Here is a 15495-nt window from a genome sequence, read left to right as displayed (position 1 = left end):
TATGTTGTGCCAGATCTACCTTTCTGTAGTGATCCTTGTGCTGCTCTTTGGAACAAACTAGAATAAATATAATCCCTTTTCCATGTGACCATCATTTGAATATTTTACCACAGTTATCAGATCTCCCCCATTCTCTGTCCATATCATTCTCTTTTTCAAAGTTAACTATCTCTGCTCCCTCAACATGGTACACAGACTTTCAGCATCCTATTTATCCACCTTTGAAGTTGCTCTTATTAATTAAAAATCTTTTGAAATTTTATTAATAATAAAAGCCATAAGTGGATACAAAGCTCCCAGATGTAACTTACAGAAGGCAGAGTGCAATGAGAATGCTGCCAAAATCTTTTTTTAAATTTACTTATTTTATTTTTCAATTACAGTTGACATCCATATTATTTTATATTAGTTTCAGATGTACAGCATAGTGGTTAGTTATATAATTTAAGAAGTGATACTCTGATAAGTCTAGTACCCATCTGACACCATACGTAGTTATTACAATATTACTGATTATATTCCCTATGATGTACTTTACGTCCCCATGACTATTTTGTAACTACCAATTTGTACTTCTTAATCTCTTCACCTTTTTCACCCAGTCCCCAACCCCCCACCTATCTGGCAACCATCAGTTTGTTCTTTGTATCTATGAGTCTGTTTCTGTTAATAGAGGCTTTTCAAAGTCCAAATTAAGATTCCTTACAGAAATTTTCAACATTGAAAACTGAACACCTGCTGCACCTGTGTAAATTATCAGGGCAAACTCAATGAGACCTGCCAAGGAAAGTCAGACAGAGAAAGACAAATACTGTATGGTCTCACTTATACGTGGAATCAAAAAAAGTCAAACTCAGAAACAGAGGAAGGAGGTTACCAGGGGCTGGGGGCAGGAGGCATGGGGAATGGAGAGATGTTGTCACAACATCCAGAAGAGTTTATTAAACTAGTTTCAATGTAGCACCATTCTCAGTGTGGCAAGATTCTTGATTTGGGGGCAAAATGTTGAGTCTGGGCTTCATGGAATCTGTAAGTTAGCCGGATGATGAGCCATACCTGCTGAGTCACAATCAGAAAAATGGGGGCCAGGTGGGAGCTAGATCTTCCTCCATCAGCGCTCTCCAAGGGCAAAGGCCATCAGTTGAGGCAGTCATCTCTATGGGAGCTGGCCATGAGTGGGCAGACATCTGGCTTTTCATCCTGGTACAGCTGGCTCATATCTTCCAAGGGTTTCCCAATGACGACGATGACCCAAAGCACATACTCGTGGGTGGCTTCAGAGCATTGTAAGCTGGGCGTTCACGTTCAAGAGCTGCATGCCGCGGTCCCTACTGTGCTCTCCATCATAGTGCTGGGGGACACCTTCGGGACGTAGATCTGAAAGCATGGCTTCAGATTGTTCTCCACGTCATACATTTCCTCTAAGCAGACAATGATCAGGACAGCCACGTTCCTCTCTAGCTGGTCCAACAGGCAGGCCTCCTTGTTAAGCTTGCACTCCTCCTCCCTTTTGCTGGCACGTGACCTGCCACTTACCACTGACGTTCTGTGGTATTTGGCATTTCCATAGGGCACTAGGGTGACATTGAAGATTTCCAGGACCATCAGCCACGTTGGGAAGAGCTCTCAGACCAGGAAGTCCTGGCATCCAGGGCACATCACCTCGTGGTTGAGGCTCACGTTGAAAGGCGGCAAGTGGGATTTCCCGAAGGGCACCTGTAGGCACAGGTCTCCCGCCTTGCAGGTGTCCGCCCCCTTGGGGAGTGTATCCAGCAGGGACTCCCATGCCACCGCGGGAACCTGAAGCAGCAGCACCAGCAGGAACAGCAGGAGGGGCGACCAGGTCATCACCACATGGGCACAGGATCCGCAGCAGGAGCCACAATACTGCCAGCCTGGAGCTGTACAAATGCATTAAGGTAGTTTCTTTCCTTCCTTCCTTCTTTTCTTTTCTTTCTTTCATTCTTTCTTTCTTTCTTTCTTTCTTTCTTTCTTTCTTTCTTTCTTTCTTTCTTTCTTTCTTTCTTTCTTTCTTTCTTTCTTTCCTTCCTTCCTTCCTTCCTTCCTTCCTTCCTTCCTTCCTTCCTTCCTTCCTTCCTTCCTTCCTTCCTCTCTCTCTGTCTCTCTCTAGCAACCAGGTACTTCATTGGCTCATATCCAGTTTTGGTCAATTAAAACTATTGCTTTTTGCATCAGACTAACTGCTTTGGTAGAAATTTGCCTAAATTTTTTCTACAATACCTATGAAGCCACAAAAAGATAAAAACCCCATTTACCACCAAAAGCTAAGACCAACAGAAAAACCACTTGCCAAAATCTACAAGGAATTTATACTTAAAATTTTAAAGTGAGCTGGGGAAAAAAGAAATGGCTATCATTCTGACCTTTTCCTCAAGAAACAGGATCTCAGACTATGTAAAGGAAGGCAAGAAGAGGTTTTGTTCCTCCATCCCCTATTTGGAGACCTGGGGTCTATATCACAAGAAACTTGGTAACTATTCCTTTACTGTATGGGTGCTATATTTTGAGTTGATGTAAATATTTTTTGCCATCTCCATCTTTCAACATTCACTTAGAGCCTAATTCTAGGAAGTATATAGAGTGGCGGGCAGTGAATGTATTGCATTCTTGAAGGAATAATCACCAGAAATAAAATGCTGTAGCTGGGGATATAAAGTGTTCAGTAGCAATACACAGTGAGTAGGGTAACCTAGAACCAGGTGTGGAATGCAGTACAGCAGAGCCACACTGCAGGAATGTTAGCTAAGTCGTCAAAAATGGGCAGACACCCAGGCTTATCAACTCTTCCATCTGAGAAAATTCCATCATTACCCAAGTGTCCAATCAATAGAACCAAATACAATCTACACAACCTGGGTGTGGATGAATCTGAAACTGGCTCTTTCTCTTTTCATTCAAAAATGAGTAATCAGAAAAACTGTCATTGGAAGTATGAAAAACAATTACACAGAAGAAGACCAGATAAAGAACATTCCTCTGAAAATGACCTCCTGCAGGGGAACCAGAAAACAATTTTAGAAAACTGTAACATCCTCAGAAATATGCAAGAAGACAAGGCCTTTAGGAACGAGGTGCAGATAGTCACAAAGAAAGAAAAGAATGGGATTCAGAGACAACAGAGTGAGATGAAGAGTAATGAGAGATAAGTGAGATAAATAAGAGTATTAACTATACCAAAAATATAATGTTTTATATTAAATAATATAGCATGAACATATACATTGTAATGAATAAACAGCAGCACCCTGCCATGTGGAAAAATAAGTTAGTATTCTGGAGATCACAGTTGAGATATTCTTCTATAGTACAGAGGAAAAGAATGAAGAAAAAAACGGTGGGTGAGAAGGTGGAAGACATAGAGGACAGAAAACATGATTCAACCTAATGAGCATGACAGGAACAAGAATAAGAGAAACTGAGATAAATCAAAGACATAATTGAAGATTACTTTCTTGTGATGAATAGCATTTGAGCATGCAAATTGATAAGACTCATTATGTTCCAGGTAAAATTAAAGAAAACTGACCCATACCGAGATGTATCTTGAGCACATTTTAAATTTGAAAGAATAAAGAGTCCTCCTGGCACTCAGGTTTCAAAATAATTATTATTTACTTACAAAATACCAGAAACTAGACTAATCTCTGACTTCTATGCACTGCCAGAAAACAATGCGATCATATCTACAAAATTTGATGGGAAAAGATTGTTATTTATAAATTTTATATCTAACCATGTGTGTCATTGATTAATGAAGGCAATAGAAAGACATGCTCAGACAGCCAAAAACTCAGAAAATAGATCAGCCCAGGTCTTTTCTTGATCATTGATGGAGGACATACACTGACCAACAGATAAAAGAATCAAAATTAACAAAACACACACACACAGGCACACACACGAGCAGGACTTCCCTTAATCAGTCTGAAACCATGTTCAGGAATCAGTAGATTATGTGTGTTGTCTGGGACATTGTGTAGTTCAGAGACCACTTAGCCCTGTGAGAAGCATTGTTGGTTGCTACCCAACATCTTCCTTCCTTCCTCCTTTCCAACACCACCCCAATTTTGTTCATATCCTTCTCCTTACCTAGTCATGAGCTTCAAAGAAAGCTAGTTCCATCCCCAGACACAAGGTGTGGACTGTGATTGGGCTACCTCCACTCTATGACTGGTTTAAATAATGAGCATGTGACGTAATCCTGACCAATAAGACATGTGGGCGGTCTGTAGGTGGAGACTTCTGAGAAAAGTTTCACACTCTTACATAGAGATAACTTGTAGAAGACAGGCTCATCTTTCCTGGTTATTGCCAGGTCTAAAGGTGCCATGTCTGGGAACTACTGCAGTCATCTCACAGCCATGAGAGGAGCTGGCCTGAGGACCACGCTAATATACCTCGGATGGCACAGCCAGAAGATGAAAAGAATCTGGGTCCTTACTGACATTATTGATTAGCTAAATTAACCAAATCTGGTCCTAAAGTGTGATGTGATACTGGATGTATTTATTATCTAATACAAATGAGACAGAATTTTCTATCACATTCAGAAAAGCATTCTAAGTGACACAGCCCTGAAGTGTTAACTTAGCTATTCCTCTACTGCTTCCATTCCTCTCTCAGTACCAAGAAACATATTTCTTGAGCCATACCCTTTAACCTACAGTTCATATGGAATCTCTTGCCTTATTTGATGATCACTTATAACAATAACTGGTGCTGTTCTTGTCCAGATTTTTCTAACAACAGCTAAGCTTATTACATAGTGAAGATCTTATGCCAAGAAAATTACTCAACAAAAGATCTTTTCTCTCCCTCTCTACAGAAGCAGTATTGCATAGAATGACATAATGAACTTGTTCATTGCTAAAGAATTGAGAAATGATTTTTTATGTATCTTTAAGCCTCGGTTTAAATGACCTAACCCATTGGATTTTTTTTTTTTTTAATGAAGAAAGACAATAAATCATCAAGGGACAGACATTATATATCATTAAATGCCTCTTCATAAATTATGGGATTTGTGAATATTCCTGAAATAAACGGCACTCAAAAATCAGCATATATTATTATCTCAGCTCAGTAAATGCATAGAAAACACCTATGAAAATAAACTAAATTGTTAACGGTGATTCTTTCTGCATGATGGGATTATTACTTTCTTCTTTAAACTTATAGATACTTGTATTCACATCTGTCATGTCTCTTCCTTGGTTTATGAGTACATGACTTTCCTTGACCAAGGAAGTACATGGCACCATCCCCATTTCCTGAAAAGAGAAAAAAGTGCCATTTTCCCTCATGTCATCTCTGAAGGGCAAGTATATTTTCTTTTCCAATTCAGATTTCCTTGGATTAGATATACATTTTCTAGCTCTAGCAAGAATTTTCACACCAAGACTGCAGACTTGGCTCCTCTTCCTTTGGTGCCCTTAGGATATTCAGATAAACTTGATTTATTCCTCAGAGAATTGACTTACCTCAGGTACTAAATTCTTCCTATTTCACCTCTGCTCTATCTTCCTCCGGTAACTAGATTCTTAACATTCCCCTTTGGAATCCTTTTCCTGGATTACTTCCTTCATCCTGACTTTTAGAAACCCTTTATTCGTCGTGGTAAATTGAAGGGCAAAGGGGTAGTCCTTCAAGCCTTTCATCTTTATCCAAATGGAAGATGACCTTGTATTTTCAGCACTCAAAATGTAGTGCTGAAAGGCAAGGCAAGAAGATCAGCCTAGCACACAGAGCCCATAGGTCAACTTAACTGTTCAGTGACCATATTTACTTCTTAGATTGACATGGCTCCCAGAAAACTGCCGTAGCAAACTGCCTGTTAGTTCTGCCTGTTCACTGTCAAGACCTCTTAGGAAAACTGCTTTTAATTCTCTCCTGGTGTCTTTGTACCTGGAGGGTAGATCAAATTGTCTTTGATCACCTGACATTCCAGTTCCTACAAGGCTCTCTCCTACTCCTCCTCCATCAAATGCTGAACACCATTTTGACCCCAAAATTGGTAGGGCCACTCCACTTGGACAGATTCTGACTGTAACAGATACAAATAATTATTTGTTTTGAGGATGCCTATTTTGATGTGGAGGAATAGAGGCTAGACTGACTCTAATTACACTGCTTCTCCACAAGATCAAGAGTGGAACACTTTTCCATGTAACGGGAATCAGGCATGGTGCATAGTGTAAAACCTGATTTAAACATCCCTGGATCACAGAGTCACCCACCAGGGCCAAAATTAGGGTGAGGCAAGTGAGACACTTATGTCAGGCACAAAATTTAGGGAGAGCCAAAATACTTAGTAATCAAGATAAATAATATTTTAATGCAATGTTTTAAAGAATTAAAATTATTTTTAGAAAATGCATGATGAACAAAATATCAAAATGTTAAATAAAAACAGGCTCAGCCCACAGCAAGAGTAATAAAGTTTCTTAATTCAATGATTCCCTTGTATATTCAGGTACTTTATATTCATTAGAGCATTTATTCCTCATAACAACCCCATGAGGAAGGTATAATGAAATATGTTATTAAAATTATTGATATAAAATTATATTTTCAATAAAAAAGCATTTATTAGTAAAATTAAATGTAAGGCATCAGAAAAATCAGTCAAGACACATATAAAAAAAGTGAAAACAGTTTCTGTTTTTAAAATGTCTTCTTTAATTTTCCTTTTTCCTGGTGTGCCCAGTTCAATGACCTAACTTGCTTAGAAAAATAACAAGCCCTTTCCAAAAGAAACAATATTTAAATCAAAGAAAACCCTACAACAACAGTGGTTTTAAACATGATTGTTTTAAGACTCTGTTATTTCCAACAGGCTGAGTTTTTGGAACCTCAAATTGGGGTGCTTCCCCACTCAGGGGACTAATCCCGTAGGGGAGTTTTGTAGCTGCACTTTGGAGGGTGCTGGGAGAGGTTATTTTGCCTTTGAACTATGATACCTCTTCAACAAAAAGGAGGTTTCCATTATTATTATTTACATTGGAACCTAAGTGACAGGCAGCTACTATTAATCACTTACTTACTCAATAACAATTCATTGGGTGCCTACATGGTCCAAAGCATTATGCTTGGGACACAACTATGAAATAAGACAACCAAAATCTCTGCCCTCATGAGATTAATGTTTAATTTTTAATGTTATGGTAGAACTCAGGTGGCAGGTTTGATTAGGACCTTATTTTACCTTATTTACAAGAAATTGATAATTTTAACTTGTGCAACTATAACAAAAATAGGAAATACATTAAACATCAACTGGTTATAGTTTGAATGCACTAGAATATCCCCTAATAAGTAAAATCCCTAGACTGATATTACCATTCTCCTAAACATTCTAGATCATTCCTAAACAATGGCTTATTAATCCCCCAGCTAAACATTTAATAATTAACAGATTTGCTTGTGTTACGTGGCGTGATTTCTGTGAGTTATGAAGTTTTATGATTTTCCCTTTCTTTTTCTAAACTGCCTTTCTGAAAATAATTTAAGAAAGCAATACGGAGTTAGTGAATTCTTTATGATTTTATCATGAAATGAATAAGAGTGGTTAATTTCATGACAACTTTAACCTCCTTTTCAAATTATTTCTGACCATAAAATGTTTCCATATGTTATCAGATAACTCCCAGCTGCTCTGTGAGCTGAGACATGCCTTTTCTGGGAACGCCACATGACTCCAATGGTGGCAATCCCCATATACAAAGGTGCTCTCTCTGGCTTCCAGGTCTTCAAGACAATTCATAGCAACTGACGCCAGCACTGCTGTAACAGATCTTTATTAAGGTATGTGATCTTACTGGTTCCATAGTTTAAATTACTCTCTTTGTAATCTTCCTCATTTCTGAAGACCCTTGTTTTCCTGAATAAAAATGTCTCAAGGTCCCATACACTATCTTTGCATTGAAATGCAATTGCTGCTACATCAGGAATATTAGAGGGGACATCACTACTGATCTTAGAGAAACAAAAAGGATTATAAGGGAATAGTATAAACAACAGTATGTCAACAAATTAGACAACTTAGATAAAATGGACAAATTTCTAGAAAGATGTAAACTATAGAAACTGACTCAAGTATAAAATCTGAATAGCCTTATAACAAATAAAAAGATTAAGTTACTATTTTAAAAACTTCTCCTAAAGAAATAGTCAAGTTTTGAAAAAGTGGGAGAAGGGTATCAAAGTATAACATTACAAAAAAAAAATCATCAAATCACAAAGGAAGGCATTAAGAGAGGAAGATATGAACTACAAAACAGCCAGAAAACAATTAATAAAATGGCAACAGTAAATCCTTACCTAGCAATAATTATTTTAAGTGTAAATGGATTAAATTCTCCAGTCAAAAGACAAAGAGTCGCTGAATGGATAAAAAATAAGATCCAACAATATGCTGCCTACAAAAGACTCACTTTAGCTTTAAGGACACACATAGACAGAAAGGGAAGAGATGGCAAAAGACAGTTCTTGCAAATGGTAACCAAAAGAGAGCAGGAGTGCTATACTTACTTCTGAGGAAAGCACAATCTCTTCAATTAGTAGTGTTGTGAAAACTGGTAGAATGGAGTTGAACCCTTATCTTCACTCCTCATATAAAAGTTTACTCAAATAGATTAAAGATTTAAATGTTAAGTCCTGAAGCCATAAAACTATTAGAAGAAAACATAGGGAAAAAACTTCTTGACATTGTTCTGGGCAATGATATTTTTGGATACGACCCTAAAAGCACAGGCAACAAAAGCAAAAATAGACAAATGGGATTGTATCCAACTAAAAAGCTTCTGCATAGCAAAGGAAACTATCAACGATGTGAAGAGACAACATACAGAATGGGAGGAAACATTTGCAAACCATATATATGATAAAGGGTTAATATCCAAAATATGTATGGAATTCAGACAGCTAAATAGCAAGAAAATAAACACCCCAATTTAAAAATGGGCAAAAGACCTGAATAGACATTTTTCCAAAGAAGACATACAAATGACCAACAGGTATATTAAAAGGTACTCAACATCACTAATCATCAGGGAAATGCAAATCAAAATCACATCACCTCAAGCCTGTTAGAATGGCTATTATCAAAAAAAGCAAAAGATAACAGGTGTTGGTGAGGATATGGAGAAAAGGGAACCCTTGTACATTGTTGGTAGGAATGTAAATTGGTATGGTCATTATGGAAAACATTATAGAAATTTGTCAGAAAATTAAAAATAGAATTACCATATGATCCAGCAATCTCACCTGTATATATACAGCCAAAGAAAATAAAATCAGGATCTTGTAGCGGTATCTGCACTCCCATGTTCATTTCAGGATTATTCACAATAGCCAAGATTTGGAAACAACCCAAGTGTCAATTGATGGATGAATGGATAAAGAAAATGTGATACACACACACACACACACACACACACACACACACACACAGGAATATTATTCAGCTTTGATAAAGGAGGAAATGCTGCCATTTGCAACATGGATGAACCTGGGGGACATTATGTTAAGTGAAATAAGCCAGACAGAGAAAGACAAATGTTGTATGATCTCATCTCACTTATCTGTGGAATCTTTAAAAAAAGGAAAATGTCAAACTCATAGAAGCAGAGAGTAGAAAGGTGGTTACCAGGGGTTGGGGGAGGGAAGGGAATGGAGAAATGGTGGTCAAAGGTTACAAAGTTGCAATTATGTAGGATGAGTAAATCTAGAGATCTAATGTTCAGGCATGATGACTATACTTAATAATACTGTACTGAACACTGAAACTATGCTAAGAGAGTAGATTTCAGGTGCACTCATCATACACATAAAAAAGAGCAACTATGTGAGGAGATGATATGTTAATTAGCTTGCCTGTAGTAATCATTTCACCATGAATATGTATATCAAATCATGTTGTATACCTTAAATGTACATAAACTTTATTTTAAAACATACACATTTTTTTAAAGGTAGCTAGTTCAGCAAAGCTGAGTTGATAGAGATGCAAGATAAAAGGTGATGAGGGTAAGGCGTTTTAGGCAGGTCGTGTAGAGCCTTATCGATTGTTTAAGAAACTTGGCTTTTCTTCTGAGCAGGAAGAGAAGCCAACAGAAGGTTTTGAGTAGATTAATAAAATTATCTGATTTACATTTTAACACTCTGCTTTGTTGAAAACAGACTGCAAGAGGGCAGCAACTGGAAGACCAATGGGGAGGCCACGGCAGTGGCACAGGTGAGAGAGCGGAAGGTGGCTTAGAGGGGCAATGGAGAAGCGCTGAGGAATGATTAGCATCTGTATAGATTGTGAAGGAGGAACTGACAGGATTTACTGACAGATCTATTAGGATGTATGAGAGAAAGAAAAATCAATAGAGAAGAAATAAAAATTAGTTAATGTATGTAAAATGCTTAGCAGAGTGCCTGGTAAATGGAAACCAGTGAATCAATTTCAGCTATGATTATTGTTATTATTACTACTTCCTGTTACAAGAGTCAAAGAAGGTAATGTATGGACCTGTATGTAGCACCTAGAATAAAGTGTTCATAAAACTATTAAATTCTAAGAGATATGTCCCAACAGGAGTTTGTGATTTCTCCCCACGGCTGCGTAACAGCTAGAAACTTCAAGTCTTTGAGATGAATGAAATGACTTTCAAGGTCCTGGCTAAGACTTTTGAGGAAGAGAATAAGTAGCCACACTGTTTCTCACCTAGTACTTAGAATCTTAGTCACCTTCTTCAGTATTGTTTTTGTAACATTTACTGTGTGTGTATTTTTACTAAAAAATGAATGCATGTTTAACGCAGAGAATTTAGAAAACATAAAGGAAACATGTTAAAGTACCCAGAAATAATATCACTCTAATATCTTTCTGAGACATAGATATTTTTTTTAAAAAATTAAAACTAGGATTATACTACACATACAGTCTCAGAGTCTGCCTTATTCATTTAACAATACATTATTTCCTTGACAGGACTCTTTTACAGCAACATTTTCAATGGTACGTAATGAATGCATCATAGTTATGTATTCCCCATTGTTCAGTCAGGCTAGTTCTCATTTTTTGGCATTATAAACAACTCTGTGATGAGCATCATTAACTGTATTTTTGCACGGCTCTAATTAATTTCCCGATGATCTTCCTAGAAGTGGAGCTGCTGGTCCAAGTACATTCTTAAAGCTTTTGTTATATGTTGCCACCAACCTAATATTGATTGTCTGGGTCACACATTTTACAACTGAAAACCCCATCGGGTCTCCAGGCCTTCTTCCTTGAGGAACATGGTAGAATAGAACTATAAACTTCAAAGAACTTCAAGTCCAGTCTTTATTTCCTATTTGAAGCTGTGAAATAACTTGACCTCTCTATTTTTCAATGCCTACTTTGCCAGACAAAGCTACAATACTTTCCTCAAAGCAGTGAAAAAGCCCCTTGAAAAGATCATGACTTCCCAAAACACATTATTACTTGAACCAAAGAATCCTTAGAGACCAGGCTTTGTCCTCAAAATCATCCTTCATCTGGAAAAGGAGGAACAAGCCTCCCTTGTCTTCCAAACCATTTTCTCCTGTTTAATTTTTTTTATTGGGGAATATTGAGGAACAGTGTGTTCTCCAGGGCCCATCAGCTCCAAGTCGTTGTCCTTCAATCTAGTTGTGCAGGACACCGCTCAGCTCTAAGTCCAGTGGCCATTTTCAATCTTTAGTTGCAGGGGGCGCAGCCCACCATCCCATGTGGGAATTGAACCAGCAACCCTGTTGTTCAGAGCTTGTGCTTTAGCCAACTGAGCCAACTGGCCACCCTCTCCTTTTTTATTTTTAATCACATCTGGAACTTTACTGAATTGAGAACTGGGAAAAAGGAACCAAAGGGCTCAAGAACTAATTGTCAGGAACAGCCACCTTCACTCTGTCCAGTGCAAGTGGGCGTTTTTCAGCCAGGGGGTCATGGGACGAGGCATGTGTTGAATTTTGAGATGGTGGGCTGGGCTGAGCCAGCTGACCTAAGGAAGATGCTTCTGACCCTTACCCAAGCAGGAGGAGGACGTGTCCGGCTGCCTCCAAGGGGTGCTAGGAGACAGGTGTGGTTGGAGCAAAGAAGGAAAGCAAGGGCAGTGGCCCTCAGTAACTCTGGGAACACTCGCCCCTCAGATCTCACTCCCGGGCCATGCTTCCGCCTTAGACCTGAGTGAGTCGACATCATTGGGCATCCAACTTTTCTGCATCCTGCTGATGAACAATTTGGCAGAGAATTGCCTCATCGTGTTTGGACAGAATTTCCTCATCATGTTTGGATTGAAGCCATTTACTTACATGAAGCAGAGTTGGAGTCTAGCACTGGACTTTTTCCTTGTCCAGGTCACAAGACCTCTGAGGAATTGCTGGATAACAGCACTTTCCCAATACACAAAGTCACCCCAGGGCTTCTAGGTCATGAACTTCACAAAACCCTGAGCAGATTACCTGAAGCATTAGAAGAAATCTCCCTGACCCAAACTCAGAACGCTCCAGGAAACCTCAGTGCCCTTGGTCAATACATTTGGATTCCCCCAGAAACCTCTGGGCTCCCCCAAGGCATATGGCTTTCACAGGACCCCAAAGGGATCCGGTTGCCTTTTTCAGGTGGAAATCATGGAGGCTCCTACTTGCATGAGGTCACCTCACCTGAGGGGCGCAGCAGGATGGCTCCTCTGACGGCACAGCCACTGTTCTTCCCTGACAAGTGCCCACTGTCCCCCAGTTTGGGTTCTTACATGGATCACGTTCCAGGATGGTGCTCTTCAACGTGCAGCCAGTGTCTCTGCACGTGGCCCGAGGTCCCATGGAAACCACGACAACAGCAGAGATCCGTCCCAGGAGCCGCAGGCACATGTGTCACCATGATCTCAGAGGCAGGCTGGCTGGATGTCACCAAAACATAATTAAATAATTTAAATTGACTGTTGGGGTGTTAACCCAGAGCAATCACTGACATCCCTCAGGCTTCCCAGGGCAGCAAGAGCCAATCTGAGTCATTGTACGATGGGTCCCAGGGGAATCCTAGCATAAACAGGAAGGTGCAGGTCTGGCCCACTCCCTGCTGAGTCAGAGCAGACCTTCCTCTGAGGTCCCCCAGACCCAGCTGCCCCTCCTCCTCCTCCCTCCTGTGTGGGGACTCAGTCCTCTTGCAGGAGAGGACAGACCGATGCCTATTCCGGAACCATCAGACTGGAGAAAGGGGACAGAAGGTCATCCTTTGATGGTTTTAATCCCACACTTCCATTTCTGAGTAAATGCACTTTTCTTCTTCCTTCTCCTTTCCCTCTTCCTTTCTTTTCCTTTTCTTTGCTTTCTCTTCCTCCCCCCCCCCCCCAGGTTGGGAAGGAGGAGCTGGCGATACCCAATTGCCCAATATGAAGATAAGCACGATCTTCTAATCCAGAAAGGTTGGAGCATCCCAAGAATTGTTTGGATATTTTATGTATGTCGTGCGGGGCGGCCTGCAGGGCTTCTGGTCCAGCTCCCCACATAAGAACGCAGGATGTGGCTAGCCCAAAAAGGAATACCCACGGAGCCATAGGTAGGGGAGTCATACCACTATATTCTCTGGCAGCTGGGTGAGACACATGCAGTAATAGCCACAGGATCCACAGTCCGCCATTCACTTCTCTGCCTGCCAACCAACCAACCAATCAACGCAGCCCCAGTTACATCAGTAGCCAATTAGCTAACCAGTTACAGCTGATGGCCAACCAATCACAGTTGACAGTCATTCACTACCCGAGCCAGCACCTCCCCATGCGATGCCGAGAGCCTGGAAACAGCTCTCTGTCCCACAATTTATAATTTTATAATTAATTAATTAACTCTGTCCCACAATTTATAATTTATATACTATGCACACACACATGCACACTCATGTGTGTGTGTGTTTGTGTGTGTGTTTGTGTGTGTATTATCACATACAGAGATATACACATCAAAAAACCATACCTTTGTTTAACACGTTGACACTTCCTTTGTGGTTTAGTTTTTCTTTTGAGTTACAGGTGAGTACATGGGAATAAACACCATCATCTTTTCTGAGCTTGGAGCTGCTAAAGTCCTATGGGTGAGTAGGGAGTTTTGAGAGCTGTGGTGGGATTAATATGGATGCAAGGGAGACAAGCTTTCAGATCTAAAGCTGTGTCCAAAACCTACAATAATATTTGGGATTGTTGGTAGATGTTAATGGCGTCAGCTCCTTTGGGAGGCAGCAGGATAGTGTAGTGTCAAATTCACAAATTGTGGTCACAGAGGCTGAGTTCAAAATCCATCTCTGACATTTACATCCAGAGTGGTCTCAGCGAGGTATTCAGCCTCTCTGGAGGATCAGTTTGTCATTCAGAACATAGGTGGTCCTGAGGACTGAATGAGCTAACATGAGTAAACCTCTTGATACATATAGTAAGCATTCAGGAAATGATAGCTGTTATTCTGCAAAATAAGTTTTAAAAGCAATTCTGCAGTTTGCATTATTAAGACTTGCAACATGATAAGTTATGCCTCCTTTCAAATATTTTCTTGTAAGTAAACTATTAGGGTTTTTAAAAAAATACTTTTGTTTTTAATATAAGAAGACCCTCTATTGAGGGCCGTTGAATAGGCCACACATAAGCTCTTAGATTAAGAATTTAAACTTCAATACAGGTATAATATATTAATTTGCTCAGTTGATAGAATTATCATCATGGAAGCAAATGAAATCAACACATCAATTTCACCTATAATTTAAAAAAGAAAGAAAAAACGATCTAGAAAGAGTGGAAAGGCTTTTCTTATCTAGGCTCTGTTCATTATCAATTTAAATTGACTTAGACCTAAAGTTGGAAAAGATAGCAAGTGAAAGATAGCTGTCCCACCATGGCAAAGGGGTGGGATGATGGCAGAAGTGTTTCCTTTTTTGTTAAAGACCAAAACAAGAGCTTCTACAGAAGTAAAGATTCACACAGGAAAGGCCTGGAAAACTGACAGCTAAGTGGAGGGCTCCTATTGGGGTCCTGATCCCCGATGACTGATAGCCCCCATTGTGTCCAGGCCTAGTGCTTCCGGGCAGGAAATCCCAGCCCCCTGCACTAGGATAAGGCCAGTTAAGGCCAGCCTGGGAGCAGGGCTGGTGGGGGCATCTCACTGCCATTTCCCACTCTCCTGAGCTTGTTGGGTTCAGGCTCTTTTCCCAGGACCTTAGAGGTCAGAACTGGTGTGGACTGGGCTGATGGGAAATCCAGTCTTTTCTGAGTGGAGGTCAGTTGTTAAAGCCAGGCCGGGGGGTCGGAGGGAGTAGGGTGCTGGTTGAGGGGAGGGGTGTGAGTAGGGTGAGTGATAAGGAGTGAGAGAGGAAAACAATTTGAAGGTTCACAAGGTGGCTTATGTTTGGAGGACATAGTGAGGTCAAGGGTCGGGTAGAAGGTGATTTGAGGGTTGAGATAGGAAGAATTTTCTCTTCCCTTT

The 15495-nt window shown here is 40.0% G+C and overlaps 1 pseudogene across 1 annotated transcript; it reads right to left on the bottom strand.

The window, feature by feature from the left end:
* Nucleotides 1-1137: 1137 nt before the first annotated feature.
* On the bottom strand, nucleotides 1138-1848 carry LOC308501490 (gamma-interferon-inducible-lysosomal thiol reductase-like; annotated as a pseudogene). Its single transcript has one exon. The product of its transcript is annotated as a gamma-interferon-inducible-lysosomal thiol reductase-like (transcript).
* Nucleotides 1849-15495: the final 13647 nt, after the last annotated feature.

The sequence above is a fragment of the Rhinolophus hipposideros genome, assembly GCF_964194185.1.
Source record: "Rhinolophus hipposideros genome assembly, chromosome: 8".
Lineage (NCBI taxonomy): Eukaryota > Metazoa > Chordata > Mammalia > Chiroptera > Rhinolophidae > Rhinolophus > Rhinolophus hipposideros.
This window is presented reverse-complemented; position numbering and strand designations above follow the sequence as displayed.